The sequence below is a fragment of the Spermophilus citellus genome (assembly GCF_964194105.1).
Source record: "Spermophilus citellus genome assembly, chromosome: 1".
Classification (NCBI taxonomy): domain Eukaryota; kingdom Metazoa; phylum Chordata; class Mammalia; order Rodentia; family Sciuridae; genus Spermophilus; species Spermophilus citellus.
In genome coordinates, this window is record NC_138182.1 from 105,386,980 (window position 1) to 105,404,878 (window position 17,899).

Sequence of the window (17,899 nt, forward strand, 5' to 3'; positions counted from 1 at the left end):
TGATGACACTTTCAGGTAATGATCAGTAACCCAATCCTACTTGGCTCACCAAATTTTGTTCTTCTAGGTTAAACCATTTGTTGGCAGTAACAGTTTTAATTTTTAGGTTTCACTCTGTTTTCTCCTATAGTAAACATGTAGTTGGAACTCTAAATCAAAGATGGTTTGTGCTAGCTTTATGAAACTTGACACAATAAAGTAGTTCCAAGTTCTTTCTCTATGCTTTGTTTCCTATTGATGTAGCCTTAAGCAGAGACTGGCGGAAATCTCTTTCATGGAAAGGGGTTGCCAAGATTCCAAAAAACTATGAGTTTCCTGAAATCTCAGCACATATATTTTCACACAATCTTGATGACACTTTCAGGTAATGATCAGTAGCCCAATCCCACTTGGCTCACCAAATTTCGTTCTTCTAGGTTAAGCTCTTAGTTGGCGGTAACAGTTTTAATTTTTAGGTTTCACTCTGTTTTCTCCTATATGGATACATGTAGTTGGAACTCTAAACCAAACACGGGTTCTGCTAGCTCTTTGAAACTTGACACAGTTCCAAGTTCATTCTATATGGTTTGTTTTCTATTGATGTAGCCCTAAGCAGAGACTGGCGCAAATCACTTTCATGAAAAGGGGTTGCCAAGCTTCCAAAATCTACGAGTTTCCTGAAATCTCAGCACACATTTTTTCACCCAATCTTGATGACATTTTCAGGTAAAGATCAGTACCCCAATCCCACTTGGCTCACCAAATTTTGTTCTTCTAGGTTAAACCGTTCGTTGGCAGTAAGTTTTAATTTTTAGGTTTCGCTCTGTTTTCTCCTATATGGATACATGTAGTTTGAACTCTAAATCAAACACGGTTTGTGCTAGCTCTTTGAAACTTGACACAATAAAGTAGTTCCAAGTTCTATCTCTATGGTTTGTTTCCTATTGATGTAGCCCGAAGCAGAGAGTGGCGCGAATCACTTTCATGGAAAGGGGTTGCAAGCATTCAAAAAACTACGAGTTTCCTGAAATCTCAGCACACGTTTTTGCACCCAATCTTGATGACACTTTCAGGTAATGATCAGTACCCCAATCCCACTTCGCTCACCAAATTTCCATCTTCTAGGTTAATCCGTTCGTTGGCAGTAACAGTTTTAATTTTTAGGTTTCACTCTGTTTTCTCCTATATGGATACATGTAGTTGGAACTCTAAATCAAACACGGTTTGTGCTAGCTCTTTGAAACTTGACACAATAAAGTAGTTCCAAGTTCTGTCTCTATGGTTTGTTTCCTATTGATGTAGCCCTAAGCAGAGCCTGGCGCAACTCACTTTCATGGAAAGGGTTTGCCAAGCTTCCAAAAAACTACGAGTTGCCTGAAATCCCAGCACATATTTTTTCACCCAATCTCTATGACACTTTCAGGTAATGACCAGTACACCAGTCCCACTTGGCTCAACAAATTTCGTTCTTCTAGGTTAAAACGTTCATTGGCAGTAACAGTTTTAATTTTTAGGTTTCACTCTGTTTTCTCCTATATGGATACATGTAGTTGGAACCCTAAATCAAAGACTGTTTGTGGTAGCTCTTTGAAACTTGACACAATAAATTAGTTCCAAGTTCTATCTGTATGGATTGTTTCCTATTGATGTAGCCCTAAGCAGAGAATGGCGCAAATCACTTTCATAAAAATGGGTTGACAAGCTTCAAAAAAACTATGAGGTTCCTGAAATCTCAGCACACATTTTTTCACCCAATCTTGATGACACTTTCAGGTAATGATCAGTACCCCAATCCCACTTGGCTCACCAAATTTCGTTCTTCTAGGTTAAAACGTTCGTTGGCAGTAACAGTTTTAGTTTTTAGGTTTCACTCTGTTTTCTCCTTTATAGATACATGTAGTTGCAACTCTAAATCAAACACGGTTTGTGCTAGCTCTTTGAAACTTGACACAATAAAGTAGTTCCAATTCTACCTCTATGGTTTGGTTCCTACTGATGTAGCCCTAAGCAGAGACTGGCGCAAATCACTTTCATCGAAAGGGGTTGCCAAGCTTCCAAAAAACTATGAGTTTCCTGCAATCTCAGCACATATGTTTTCACCCAATCTTGATGACACTTGCAGGTAATTATCAGTACCCAAATCCCACTTGGCTCACCAAAGTACGTTCTTCTAGGTTAATTCGTTCGTTGGCAGTAACAGTTTTAATTTTTAGGTTTCACTCTGTTTTCTCCTATATGGATACATGTAGTTGGAACTCTAAATCAAACACGGTTTGTGCTAGCACTTTGAAACTTGACACAATAAAATAGTTCCAAGTTCTATCTCTATGGATTGTTTCCTATTGATATAGCCCTAAGCAGAGACTGGCGCAAATCACTTTCATGGAAACGGGTTGCCAAGCTTCCAAAAAACTACGAGTTTCCTGAAATCTCAGCACACATTTTTTCACCCAATCTTGATGACACTTTCAGGTATTGATCAGTACCCCAATCCCACTTGGCTCACCAAATTACATTCTTCTAGGTTAAACCGTTCGTTGGCAGTAAGAGTTTTAATTTTTAGGTTTCACTGTTTTCTCCTATGTGGATACACGTAGTTGGAACTCTAAATCAAACACGGTTTGTGCTAGCTCTTTGAAACTTGACACAATAAAGTAGTTCCAAGTTGTATCTCTATGGTTTGTTTCCTATTGATGTAGCCCTAAGCAGAGACTGGCGCAAATCACTTTCAGGGAAAGGGGTTGCCAAGCTTCCAAAAAACTACGAGTTTCCTGAAATCTCAGCACACATTTTTTCACCCAATCTTGATGACACTTTCAGGTATTGATCAGTACCCCAATCCCACTTGGCTCACCAAATTACATTCTTCTAGGTTAAACCGTTCGTTGGCAGTAAGAGTTTTAATTTTTAGGTTTCACTGTTTTCTCCTATGTGGATACACGTAGTTGGAACTATAAATCAAACACGGTTTGTGCTAGCTCTTTGAAACTTGACACAATACAGTAGTTCCAAGTTCTATCTCTATGGTTTGTTTCCTATTGATGTAGCCCTAAGCAGACACTGGCACAAATCACTTTCATGGAAAGGGGTTGCCAAGGTTCTAAAAAATACGAGTTTCCTGAAATCTCAGCACACATTTTTTCACCCTATCTTGATGACACTTTCAGGTAATGACCAGTACACCAATCCCACTTGGCTCACGAAATTTCGTGCTTCTAGGATAAACCATTCATTGGCAGTAACAGTTTTAATTTTTAGGTTTCACTCTGTTTTCTCCTATATGGATAGATGTAGTTGGAACTCTAAATCAAAGACACTTTGTGCTAGCTCTTTGAAACTTGACACAATAGAGTAGTTCCAAGTTCTATCTCTATGGTTTGTTTCCTATTGATGTAGCCCTAAGCAGAGACTGGCGCAAATCACTTTCATAGAAAGGGGTTGCCAAGCTTCCAAAAAACTACGAGTTTCCTGAAATCTCAGCATATATTTTTTCACCCAATCATGATGACACTTTCAGGTGATGATCAGTACCCCAATCCCACTTGGCTCACCAAATTTTGTTCTTCTAGGTTAAATCGTACATTGGCATTAACTGTTTAAATTTTAGGTTTCACTCTGTTTTCTCCTATATGGATACATGTAGTTGGAACTCTAAATCAAAGATGGTTTGTGCTAGCTCTTTGAAACTTGACACAATAAAGTATTTCCAAGTTCTATCACTATGCCTTGTTTCCTATTGATGTAGCCCTAAGCAGAGACTGGCACAAATCACTTTTATGTAAAGGGGTTGCCAATCTTCCAAAAACTACGAATTATCTGAGATCTCAGCACACATTTTTTCACCCAATCTTGATGACACTTTCAGGTAATGATCAGTGCCCCAATCCCACTTGGTCACCAAATTTCGTTCTTCTAGGTTAAACTGTTCATTGGCAGTAACAGTTTTAATTTTTAGGTTTCACTCTGTTTTCTCCTATATGGATACATGTACTTGGAACTCTAAATCAAACACGGATTCTGCTAGCTCTTTGACACTTGACAATATAAAGTAGTTCCAAGTTCTATCTCTATGGTTTGTTTCCTATTGATGTAGCCCTAAGCAGAAACTGGCGCAAATCACTTTCAAGGAAAGGGGTTGCCAAGCTTCCAAAAAACTACGAGTTTCCTGAAATATCAGCACACATTGATTCACCCAATCTTGATGACACTTTCAGGTAATGATCAGTACCCCAATCCCACTTTGTCACCAAATTTCCTTCTTCTAGGTTAACCGCTCGTTGGCATTAACAGTTTTAATTTTTAGGTTTCAATCTGTTTTCTCCTATATGGATACATGTAGTTGGAACTCTAAATCAAACACGGTTTGTGCTAGCTCTTTGAAAATTGACACAATAAAGTTGTTCCAAGTTCTATCCCTATGCATTGTTTCCTATTGATGTAGCCCTAAGCAGAGACTGGCGCAAATCACTTTCATGGAAAGGGGTTGCCAAATATCCAAAAAACAACGAGTTTCTTGAAATTTCAGCACACATTTTTTCACCCAATCTTGATGACACTTTCAGGTAAAGATCAGTACCCCAATCCCACTTGGCTCACCAAATTTCATTCATCTAGGTGAAACCGTTTGTTGGCAGTAACAGTCTGAATTTTTAGGTTTCACTCTGTTTTCTCCTATGTGGATACATGTAGTTGGAACTCTAAATCAAATACTGTTTGTGCTAGCTCTTTGAAACTTGACACAATAAAGTAGTTCCAAGTTCTTTCTCTATGGATTGTTTCCTATTGATGTAGCCCTAAGCAGAGACTGGCGCAAATCACTTTCATGGAAAGGGGTTGCTAAGCTGCCAAAAAAGTACGAGTTTCCTGAAATCTCAGCACACATTGTTTCACCCAATCTTGATGATACTTTCAGGTCATGATCAGTACCCCAATCCCCCTTGGTCACCAAATTTCGTTCTTCTACGTTAAACCGTTCGTTGGCAGTAACAGTTTTAATTTTTAGGTTTAACTGTGTTTTCTCCTATATGGATACATGTAGTTGGAAATCTAAATCAAACACGGTTTGTGCTAGCTCTTTGAAACTTGACACAAGAAAATAGTTCCAAGTTCTATCTCTATGGATTGTTTCCTATTGATGTATCCCTAAGCAGAGACTGGCGCAAATCACTTACATGGAAAGGGGTTGCCAAGCTTCCAAATAACTACAAGTTTCCTGAAATCTCAGCACACATTTTTTCACCCAATCTTGATGACACTTTCAGGTAATGATCAGTTCCCCTATCCCACTTGGCTCACCAAATTTCCTTCTTCTAGGTTAAACCGTTCGTTGGCAGTAACAGTTTTAATTTTTAGGTTTCACTGTGTTTTCTCCTATATGGATAGATGTAGTTGGAACTCTAAATCAAAGACGGTTTGTGCTAGCTCTTTGAAACTTGACACAATACAGTAGTTCCATGTTCTATCTCTATGGTTTGTTTCCTATTGATGTAGCCCTAAGCAGAGACTGGCGCAAATCACTTTCATGGAAAGGGGTTGCCAAGCTTCCAAAAAACAACGACTTTCCTGAAATCTCAGCACACATATTTTTACCCAATCTTGATGACACTTTCAGGTAATGATCAGTACCCGAATCCCACTTGGCTCACGAAATTTCGTGCTTCTAGGATAAACCATTCGTTGGCAGTAACAGTTTTAATTTTTAGGTTTCACTCTGTTTTCTCCTATATGGATAGATGTAGTTGGAACTCTAAATCAAAGACGGTTTGTGCTAGCTCTTTGAAACTTGACACAATACAGTAGTTCCAAGTTCTATCTCTATGGTTTGTTTCCTATTGATGTAGCCCTAAGCAGAGACTGGCGCAAATCACTTTCATAAAAAGTGGTTGCCAAGCTTCCAAAAAACTATGAGTTTCCTTAAATCTCAGCATACATTTTTTCACCCAAACATGATGACACTTTCAGGTAATGATCAGTACCCCAATCCCACTTGGCTCAACAATTTTGTTCTTCTTGGTTAAACGGTTCGTTGGCAGTAACAGTCTTAATTTTTAGGTTTCACTCTGTTTTCTCCTATATGGATACATGTAGTTGGAACTATAAAGCAAACACGGTTTGTGGTAGCTCTTTGAAACTTGACACAATAAAGTAGTTCCAAGTTGTATCACTATGGTTTGTTTCCTATTGATGTAGTCCTAAGCAGAGACTGGCGCAAATCACTTTCATGGAAAGGGGTTGCCAAGCTTCAAATAACTACAAGTTTCCTGAAATCTCAGCACACATTTTTTCACCCAATCTTGATGACACTTTCTGGTAATGATCAGTACCCCAATCCCACTTGGCTCACCAAATTTCGTTCTTCTAGGCTAAACCGTTCTTTGGCATTACAGTTTTAATTTTTAGGTTTCACTCTGTTTTCTCCTATATGGATACATGTAGTTGGAACTCTAAATCAAAGACGGTTTGTGCTAGCTCTTTGAAACTTGACACAATAAATTAGTTCCAAGTTCTATCTCTATGGTTTGTTTCCTATTGATGTAGCCCTAAGCAGAGACTGTCCAAAATCACTTTCATGGAAAGGGGTTGCTAAGCTTCCAAAAAAGTACGAGTTTCCTGAAATCTCAGCACATATTGTTTCAGCCAAACTTGATGACACTTTCAGGTAATGATCAGTACCCCAATCCCACTTGGATCACCTAATTTCCTTCTTCTAGGTTAAACTGTTCGTTGGCAGTAACAGTTTAAATTTTTAGGTTTCACTCTGTTTTCTCCTATATGGATACAGGTGTTGAAACTCTAAATCAAAGACGGTTTGTGCTAGCTCTTTGAAACTTGACACAATAAAGTAGTTCCAAGTTCTATCTCTATGGTTTGTTTCCTATTGATGTAGCCCTAAGCAGAGACTGGCGCAAATCACTTTCATTGAAAGGGGTTGCTAAGCTTCCAAAAAACTACCAGTTTCCTGAAATCAGCACACATTTTTTCACCCAAACTTGATGACATTTTCTGGTAATGATCAGTACCCCAATCCCACTTGGCTCACGAAATTTCTTTCTTCTCGGTTAAACCGTTCGTTGGCAGTAACAGTTTAAATTTTTAGGTTTCACTCTGTTTTCTCCTATATGGATACATGTAGTTGGAACTCTAAACAAACAGGGTCTGTGCTAGCTCTTTGAAACTAGACACAATAAAATAGTTCCAAGTTCTATCTCTATGGATTGTTTCTTATTGATGTATCCCTAAGCAGAGACTGGCGCAAATCACTTACATGGAAAGGGGTTGCCAAGCTTCCAAATAACCACGAGTTTCCAGAAATCTCAGCACACATTTTTTCACCCAATCTTGATAACACTTTCAGATAATGATCAGTACCCCAATCCAACTTGGCTCACCAAATTTCCTTCTTCTAGGTTAAACCGTTCGTTGGCAGTAACAGTTTTAATTTTTAGGTTTCACTGTGTTTTCTCCTATATGGATACATCTATTTGGAACTCTAAATCAAAGACTGTTTGTGCTAGCTCTTTGAAACTTGACACAATACAGTAGTTCCAAGTTCTATCTCTATGGTTTGTTTCCTATTGATGTAGCCCTAAGCAGACACTGGCACAAATCACTTTCATGGAAATGGGTTGCCAAGCTTCCAAAAAACTACGAGTTTCCTGAAATCTCAGCACACATTTTTTTCACCCAATCTTGATGACACTTTCAGGTAATGATCAGTACCCCAATCCCCCTTGGTCACAAAATTTCATTCTTCTACGTTAAACCGTTCGTTGGCAGTAACAGTTTTAATTTTTAGGTTTAACTCTGTTTTCTCCTATATGGATACATGTAGTTGGAAATCTAAATCAAACAGGGTTTCTGCTAGCTCTTTGAAACTTGACACAATAAAATAGTTCCAAGTTCTATATCTATGGATTGTTTCCTATTGATGTAGCCCTAAGCAGAGACTGGCGCAAATCACTTTCATTGAAAGGGGTTGCCAAGGTTCTAAAAAATACGAGTTTCCTGAAATCTCAGCACACATTTTTTCACCCTATCTTGATGACACTTTCACGTAATGATCAGTACCCCAATCCCACTTGGCTCACCAAATTTCATTCATCTAGGTGAAACCGTTTGTTGGCAGTAACAGTCTTAATCTTTAGGTTTCACTCTGTTTTCTCCTATGTGGATACATGTAGTTGGAACTCTAAATCAAAGACTGTTTGTGCTAGCTCTTTGAAACTTGACACAATAAAGTAGTTCCAAGTTCTTTCTCTATGGATTGTTTCCTATTGATGTAGCCCTAAGCAGAGACTGGCGCAAATCACTTTCATGGAAAGGGGTTGCTAAGCTGCCAAAAAAGTACGAGTTTCCTGAAATCTCAGCACACATTGTTTCACCCAATCTTGATGATACTTTCAGGTCATGATCAGTACCCCAATCCCCCTTGGTCACCAAATTCCGTTCTTCTACGTTAAACCGTTCGTTGGCAGTAACAGTTTTAATTTTCAGGTTTAACTGTGTTTTCTCCTATATGGATACATGTAGTTGGAAATCTAAATCAAACACGGTTTGTGCTAGCTCTTTGAAACTTGACACAAGAAAATAGTTCCAAGTTCTATCTCTATGGATTGTTTCCTATTGATGTATCCCTAAGCAGAGACTGGCGCAAATCACTTACATGGAAAGGGGTTGCCAAGCTTCCAAATAACAACGAGTTTCCTGAAATCTCAGCACACATTTTTTCACCCAATCGTGATGACACTTTCAGGTAATGATCAGTTCCCCTATCCCACTTGGCTCACCAAATTTCCTTCTTCTAGGTTAAACCGTTCGTTGGCAGTAACAGTTTTAATTTTTAGATTTCACTGTGTTTTCTCCTATATGGATAGATGTAGTTGGAACTCTAAATCAAAGACGGTTTGTGCTAGCTCTTTGAAACTTGACACAATACAGTAGTTCCATGTTCTATCTCTATGGTTTGTTTCCTATTGATGTAGCCCTAAGCAGAGACTGGCGCAAATCACTTTCATGGAAAGGGGTTGCCAAGCTTCCAAAAAACAACGACTTTCCTGAAATCTCAGCACACATATTTTTACCCAATCTTGATGACACTTTCAGGTAATGATCAGTACCCCAATCCCACTTGGCTCACGAAATTTCGTGCTTCTAGGATAAACCATTCGTTGGCAGTAACAGTTTTAATTTTTAGGTTTCACTCTGTTTTCTCCTATATGGATAGATGTAGTTGGAGCTCTAAATCAAAGACGGTTTGTGCTAGCTCTTTGAAACTTGACACAATACAGTAGATCCAAGTTCTATCTCTATGGTTTGTTTCCTATTGATGTAGCCCTAAGCAGAGACTGGCGCAAATCACTTTCATAAAAAGTGGTTGCCAAGCTTCCAAAAAAGTATGAGTTTCCTTAAATCTCAGCATACATTTTTTCACCCAAACATGATGACACTTTCAGGTAATGATCAGTACCCCAATCCCACTTGGCTCAACAATTTCGTTCTTCTCGGTTAAACGGTTCGTTGGCAGTAACAGTCTTAATTTTTAGGTTTCACTCTGTTTTCTCCTATATGGATACATGTAGTTGGAACTATAAAGCAAACACGGTTTGTGGTAGCTCTTTGAAACTTGACACAATAAAGTAGTTCCAAGTTGTATCACTATGGTTTGTTTCCTATTGATGTAGTCCTAAGCAGAGACTGGCGCAAATCACTTTCATGGAAAGGGGTTGCCAAGCTTCAAATAACTACAAGTTTCCTGAAATCTCAGCACACATTTTTTCACCCAATCTTGATGACACTTTCTGGTAATGATCAGTGCCCCAATCCCACTTGGCTCACCAAATTTCGTTCTTCTAGGCTAAACCGTTCTTTGGCATTAACAGTTTTAATTTTTAGGTTTCACTCTGTTTTCTCCTATATGGATACATGTAGTTGGAACTCTAAATCAAAGACGGTTTGTGCTAGCTCTTTGAAACTTGACACAATAAATTAGTTCCAAGTTCTATCTCTATGGTTTGTTTCCTATTGATGTAGCCCTAAGCAGAGACTGTCCAAAATCACTTTCATGGAAAGGGGTTGCTAAGCTTCCAAAAAAGTACGAGTTTCCTGAAATCTCAGCACATATTGTTTCAGCCAAACTTGATGACACTTTCAGGTAATGATCAGTACCCCAATCCCACTTGGCTCACCAAATTTCCTTCTTCTAGGTTAAACGGTTCGTTGGCAGTAACAGTTTAAATTTTTAGGTTTCACTCTGTTTTCTCCTATATGGATACAGGTGTTGGAACTCTAAATCAAAGGCGGTTTGTGCTAGCCCTTTGAAACTTGACACAATAAAGTAGTTCCAAGTTCTATCTCTATGGTTTGTTTCCTATTGATGTAGCCCTAAGCAGAGACTGGCGCAAATCACTTTCATTGAAAGGGGTTGCTAAGCTTCCAAAAAACTACCAGTTTCCTGAAATCAGCACACATTTTTTCACCCAAACTTGATGACATTTTCAGGTAATGATCAGTACCCCAATCCCACTTGGCTCACCAAATTTCCCTCTTCTCGGTTAAACCGTTCGTTGGCAGTAACAGTTTAAATTTTTAGGTTTCACTCTGTTTTCTCCTATATGGATACATGTAGTTGGAACTCTAAACAAACAGGGTTTGTGCTAGCTCTTTGAAACTAGACACAATAAAATAGTTCCAAGTTCTATCTCTATGGATTGTTTCCTATTGATGTATTCCTAAGCAGAGACTTCTGCAAATCACTTACATGGAAAGGGGTTGCCAAGCTTCTAAATAACCACGAGTTTCCAGAAATCTCAGCACACATTTTTTCACCCAATCTTGATAACACTTTCAGATAATGATCAGTACCCCAATCCCACTTGGCTCACCAAATTTCCTTCTTCTAGGTTAAACCGTTCGTTGGCAGTAACAGTTTTAATTTTTAGGTTTCACTGTGTTTTCTCCTATATGGATACATCTATTTGGAACTCTAAATCAAAGACTGTCTGTGCTAGCTCTTTGAAACTTGACACAATACAGTAGTTCCAAGTTCTATCTCTATGGTTTGTTTCCTATTGATGTAGCCCTAAGCAGACACTGGCAAAAATCACTTTCATGGAAAGGGGTTGCCAAGCTTCCAAAAAACTACGATTTTCCTGAAATCTCAGCACACATTTTTTTCACCCAATCTTGATGACACTTTCAGGTAATGATCAGTACCCCAATCCCCCTTGGTCACCAAATTTCATTCTTCTACGTTAAACCGTTCGTTGGCAGTAACAGTTTTAATTTTTAGGTTTAACTCTGTTTTCTCCTATATGGATACATGTAGTTGGAAATCTAAATCAAACACGGTTTCTGCTAGCTCTTTGAAACTTGACACAATAAAATAGTTCCAAGTTCTATATCTATGGATTGTTTCCTATTGATGTAGCCCTAAGCAGAGACTGGCGCAAATCACTTTCATTGAAAGGGGTTGCCAAGGTTCTAAAAAATACGAGTTTCCTGAAATCTCAGCACACTTTTTTTCACCCTATCTTGATGACACTTTCACGTAATGATCAGTACCCCAATCCCACTTGGCTCACCAAATTTCGTTCTTCTCGGTTAAACGGTTCGTTGGCAGTAAGAGTTTTAATTTTTAGGTTTCACTCTGTTTTCTCCTATATGGATACATGTAGTTGGAAATCTAAATCAAACACGGTTTGTGCTAGCTCTTTGAAACTTGACACAAGAAAATAGTTCCAAGTTCTATCTCTATGGATTGTTTCCTATTGATGTATCCCTAAGCAGAGACTGGCGCAAATCACTTACATGGAAAGGGGTTGCCAAGCTTCCAAATAACTACGAGTTTCCTGAAATCTCAGCACACATTTTTTCACCCAATCTTGATGACACTTTCAGGTAATGATCAGTTCCCCTATCCCACATGGCTCACCAAATTTCCTTCTTCTAGGTTAAACCGTTCGTTGGCAGTAACAGTTTTAATTTTTAGGTTTCACTGTGTTTTCTCCTATATGGATAGATGTAGTTGGAACTCTAAATCAAAGACGGTTTGTGCTAGCTCTTTGAAACTTGACACAATACAGTAGTTCCATGTTCTATCTCTATGGTTTGTTTCCTATTGATGTAGCCCTAAGCAGAGACTGGCGCAAATCACTTTCATGGAAAGGGGTTGCCAAGCTTCCAAAAAACAACGACTTTCCTGAAATCTCAGCACACATATTTTTACCCAATCTTGATGACACTTTTAGGTAATGATCAGTACCCGAATCCCACTTGGCTCACGAAATTTCGTGCTTCTAGGATAAACCATTCGTTGGCAGTAACAGTTTTAATTTTTAGGTTTCACTCTGTTTTCTCCTATATGGATAGATGTAGTTGGAACTCTAAATCAAAGAGGGTTTGTGCTAGCTCTTTGAAACTTGACACAATACAGTAGTTCCAAGTTCTATCTCTATGGTTTGTTTCCTATTGATGTAGCCCTAAGCAGAGACTGGCGCAAATCACTTTCATAAAAAGTGGTTGCCAAGCTTCCAAAAAACTATGAGTTTCCTTAAATCTCAGCATACATTTTTTCACCCAAACATGATGATACTTTCAGGTAATGATCAGTACCCCAATCCCACTTGGCTCAACAGTTTTGTTCTTCTTGGTTAAACGGTTCGTTGGCAGTAACAGTCTTAATTTTTAGGTTTCACTCTGTTTTCTCCTATATGGATACATGTAGTTGGAACTATAAAGCAAACACGGTTTGTGGTAGCTCTTTGAAACTTGACACAATAAAGTAGTTCCAAGTTGTATCACTATGGTTTGTTTCCTATTGATGTAGTCCTAAGCAGAGACTGGCGCAAATCACTTTCATGGAAAGGGGTTGCCAAGCTTCAAATAACTACAAGTTTCCTGAAATCTCAGCACACATTTTTTCACCCAATCTTGATGACACTTTCTGGTAATGATCAGTACCCCAATCCCACTTGGCTCACCAAATTTCGTTCTTCTAGGCTAAACCATTCTTTGGCATTACAGTTTTAATTTTTAGGTTTCACTCTGTTTTCTCCTATATGGATACATGTAGTTGGAACTCTAAATCAAAGACGGTTTGTGCTAGCTCTTTGAAACTTGACACAATAAATTAGTTCCAAGTTCTATCTCTATGGTTTGTTTCCTATTGATGTAGCCCTAAGCAGAGACTGTCCAAAATCACTTTCATGGAAAGGGGTTGCTAAGCTTCCAAAAAAGTACGAGTTTCCTGAAATCTCTGCACATATTGTTTCAGCCAAACTTGATGACACTTTCAGGTAATGATCAGTACCCCAATCCCACTTGGCTCACCTAATTTCCTTCTTCTAGGTTAAACTGTTCGTTGGCAGTAACAGTTTAAATTTTTAGGTTTCACTCTGTTTTCTCCTATATGGATACAGGTTTTGAAACTCTAAATCAAAGACGGTTTGTGCTAGCTCTTTGAAACTTGACACAATAAAGTAGTTCCAAGTTCTATCTCTATGGTTTGTTTCCTATTGATGTAGCCCTAAGCAGAGACTGGCGCAAATCACTTTCATTGAAAGGGGTTGCTAAGCTTCCAAAAAACTACCAGTTTCCTGAAATCAGCACACATTTTTTCACCCAAACTTGATGACATTTTCTGGTAATGATCAGTACCCCAATCCCACTTGGCTCACGAAATTTCTTTCTTCTCGGTTAAACCGTTCGTTGGCAGTAACAGTTTAAATTTTTAGGTTTCACTCTGTTTTCTCCTATATGGATACATGTAGTTGGAACTCTAAACAAACAGGGTCTGTGCTAGCTCTTTGAAACTAGACACAATAAAATAGTTCCAAGTTCTATCTCTATGGATTGTTTCTTATTGATGTATCCCTAAGCAGAGACTGGCGCAAATCACTTTCATGGAAAGGGGTTGCTAAGCTGCCAAAAAAGTACGAGTTTCCTGAAATCTCAGCACACATTGTTTCACCAATCTTGATGATACTTTCAGGTCATGATCAGTACCCCAATCCCCCTTGGTCACCAAATTCCGTTCTTCTACGTTAAACCGTTCGTTGGCAGTAACAGTTTTAATTTTCAGGTTTAACTGTGTTTTCTCCTATATGGATACATGTAGTTGGAAATCTAAATCAAACACGGTTTGTGCTAGCTCTTTGAAACTTGACACAATACAGTAGTTCCATGTTCTATCTCTATGGTTTGTTTCCTATTGATGTAGCCCTAAGCAGAGACTGGCGCAAATCACTTTCATGGAAAGGGGTTGCCAAGCTTCCAAAAAACAACGACTTTCCTGAAATCTCAGCACACATATTTTTACCCAATCTTGATGACACTTTCAGGTAATGATCAGTACCCCAATCCCACTTGGCTCACGAAATTTCGTGCTTCTAGGATAAACCATTCGTTGGCAGTAACAGTTTTAATTTTTAGGTTTCACTCTGTTTTCTCCTATATGGATAGATGTAGTTGGAGCTCTAAATCAAAGACGGTTTGTGCTAGCTCTTTGAAACTTGACACAATACAGTAGATCCAAGTTCTATCTCTATGGTTTGTTTCCTATTGATGTAGCCCTAAGCAGAGACTGGCGCAAATCACTTTCATAAAAAGTGGTTGCCAAGCTTCCAAAAAAGTATGAGTTTCCTTAAATCTCAGCATACATTTTTTCACCCAAACATGATGACACTTTCAGGTAATGATCAGTACCCCAATCCCACTTGGCTCAACAATTTCGTTCTTCTCGGTTAAACGGTTCGTTGGCAGTAACAGTCTTAATTTTTAGGTTTCACTTTTTTTTCTCCTATATGGATACATGTAGTTGGAACTATAAAGCAAACACGGTTTGTGGTAGCTCTTTGAAACTTGACACAATAAAGTAGTTCCAAGTTGTATCACTATGGTTTGTTTCCTATTGATGTAGTCCTAAGCAGAGACTGGCGCAAATCACTTTCATGGAAAGGGGTTGCCAAGCTTCAAATAACTACAAGTTTCCTGAAATCTCAGCACACATTTTTTCACCCAATCTTGATGACACTTTCTGGTAATGATCAGTACCCCAATCCCACTTGGCTCACCAAATTTCGTTCTTCTAGGCTAAACCGTTCTTTGGCATTAACAGTTTTAATTTTTAGGTTTCACTCTGTTTTCTCCTATATGGATACATGTAGTTGGAACTCTAAATCAAAGACGGTTTGTGCTAGCTCTTTGAAACTTGACACAATAAATTAGTTCCAAGTTCTATCTCTATGGTTTGTTTCCTATTGATGTAGCCCTAAGCAGAGACTGTCCAAAATCACTTTCATGGAAAGGGGTTGCTAAGCTTCCAAAAAAGTACGAGTTTCCTGAAATCTCAGCACATATTGTTTCAGCCAAACTTGATGACACTTTCAGGTAATGATCAGTACCCCAATCCCACTTGGCTCACCAAATTTCCTTCTTCTAGGTTAAACGGTTCGTTGGCAGTAACAGTTTAAATTTTTAGGTTTCACTCTGTTTTCTCCTATATGGATACAGGTGTTGGAACTCTAAATCAAAGGCGGTTTGTGCTAGCTCTTTGAAACTTGACACAATAAAGTAGTTCCAAGTTCTATCTCTATGGTTTGTTTCCTATTGATGTAGCCCTAAGCAGAGACTGGCGCAAATCACTTTCATTGAAAGGGGTTGCTAAGCTTCCAAAAAACTACCAGTTTCCTGAAATCAGCACACATTTTTTCACCCAAACTTGATGACATTTTCAGGTAATGATCAGTACCCCAATCCCACTTGGCTCACCAAATTTCCTTCTTCTCGGTTAAACCGTTCGTTGGCAGTAACAGTTTAAATTTTTAGGTTTCACTCTGTTTTCTCCTATATGGATACATGTAGTTGGAACTCTAAACAAACAGGGTTTGTGCTAGCTCTTTGAAACTAGACACAATAAAATAGTTCCAAGTTCTATCTCTATGGATTGTTTCCTATTGATGTATTCCTAAGCAGAGACTTCTGCAAATCACTTACATGGAAAGGGGTTGCCAAGCTTCTAAATAACCACGAGTTTCCAGAAATCTCAGCACACATTTTTTCACCCAATCTTGATAACACTTTCAGATAATGATCAGTACCCCAATCCCACTTGGCTCACCAAATTTCCTTCTTCTAGGTTAAACCGTTCGTTGGCAGTAACAGTTTTAATTTTTAGGTTTCACTGTGTTTTCTCCTATATGGATACATCTATTTGGAACTCTAAATCAAAGACTGTTTGTGCTAGCTCTTTGAAACTTGACACAATACAGTAGTTCCAAGTTCTATCTCTATGGTTTGTTTCCTATTGATGTAGCCCTAAGCAGACACTGGCAAAAATCACTTTCATGGAAAGGGGTTGCCAAGCTTCCAAAAAACTACGATTTTCCTGAAATCTCAGCACACATTTTTTTCACCCAATCTTGATGACACTTTCAGGTAATGATCAGTACCCCAATCCCCCTTGGTCACCAAATTTCATTCTTCTACGTTAAACCGTTCGTTGGCAGTAACAGTTTTAATTTTTAGGTTTAACTCTGTTTTCTCCTATATGGATACATGTAGTTGGAAATCTAAATCAAACACGGTTTCTGCTAGCTCTTTGAAACTTGACACAATAAAATAGTTCCAAGTTCTATATCTATGGATTGTTTCCTATTGATGTAGCCCTAAGCAGAGACTGGCGCAAATCACTTTCATTGAAAGGGGTTGCCAAGGTTCTAAAAAATACGAGTTTCCTGAAATCTCAGCACACTTTTTTTCACCCTATCTTGATGACACTTTCACGTAATGATCAGTACCCCAATCCCACTTGGCTCACCAAATTTCGTTCTTCTCGGTTAAACGGTTCGTTGGCAGTAAGAGTTTTAATTTTTAGGTTTCACTCTGTTTTCTCCTATATGGATACATGTAGTTGGAACTCTAAAGCAAACACGATTTGTGCTAGCTCTTTAAAACTTGACACAAGAAAATAGTTCCAAGTTCTGTCTCTTTGGATTGTTTCCTATTGATGTATCCCTAAGCAGAGACTGGCGCAAATCACTTACATGGAAAGGGGTTGCCAAGCTTCCAAATAACTACGAGTTTCCTGAAATCTCAGCACACATTTTTTCACCCAATCTTGATGACACTTTCAGGTAATGATCAGTACCCCAATCCCACTTGGCTCACCAAATTTCCTTCTTCTAGGTTAAACCGTTCTTTGGCAGTAACAGTTTTAATTTTTAGGTTTCACTCTGTTTTCTCCTATATGGATAGATGTAGTTGGAAGTCTAAATCAAAGACGGTTTGTGCTAGCTTTTTGAAACTTGACACAATACAGTAGTTCCATGTTCTATCTCTATGGTTTGTTTCCTATTGATGTAGTCCTAAGCAGAGACTGGCGCAAATCACTTTCATGGAAAGGGGTTGCCAAGCTTCCAAAAAACAACGAGTTTCCTGAAATCTCAGCACACATATTTTTACCCAATCTTGATGACACTTTCAGGTAATGACCAGTACACCAATCCCACTTGGCTCACGAAATTTCGTGCTTCTAGGATAAACCATTCGTTGGCAGTAACAGTTTTAATTTTTAGGTTTCACTCTGTTTTCTCCTATATGGATAGATGTAGTTGGAACTCTAAATCAAAGACAGTTTGTGCTAGCTCTTTGAAACTTGACACAATAGAGTAGTTCCAAGTTCTATCTCTATGGTTTGTTTCCTATTGATGTAGCCCTAAGCAGAGACTGGCGCAAATCACTTTCATGGAAAGGGGTTGCCAAGCTTCCAAAAAAGTACGAGTTTCCTGAAATCTCAGCACACATTTTTTAAAACAATCTTGATGACACTTTCAGGTAATGATCAGTACCCCAATCCCACTTGGCTCACCAAATTTCGTTCTTCTAGGTTAAACCGTTCGTTGGCAGTAACAGTTTTAATTTTTAG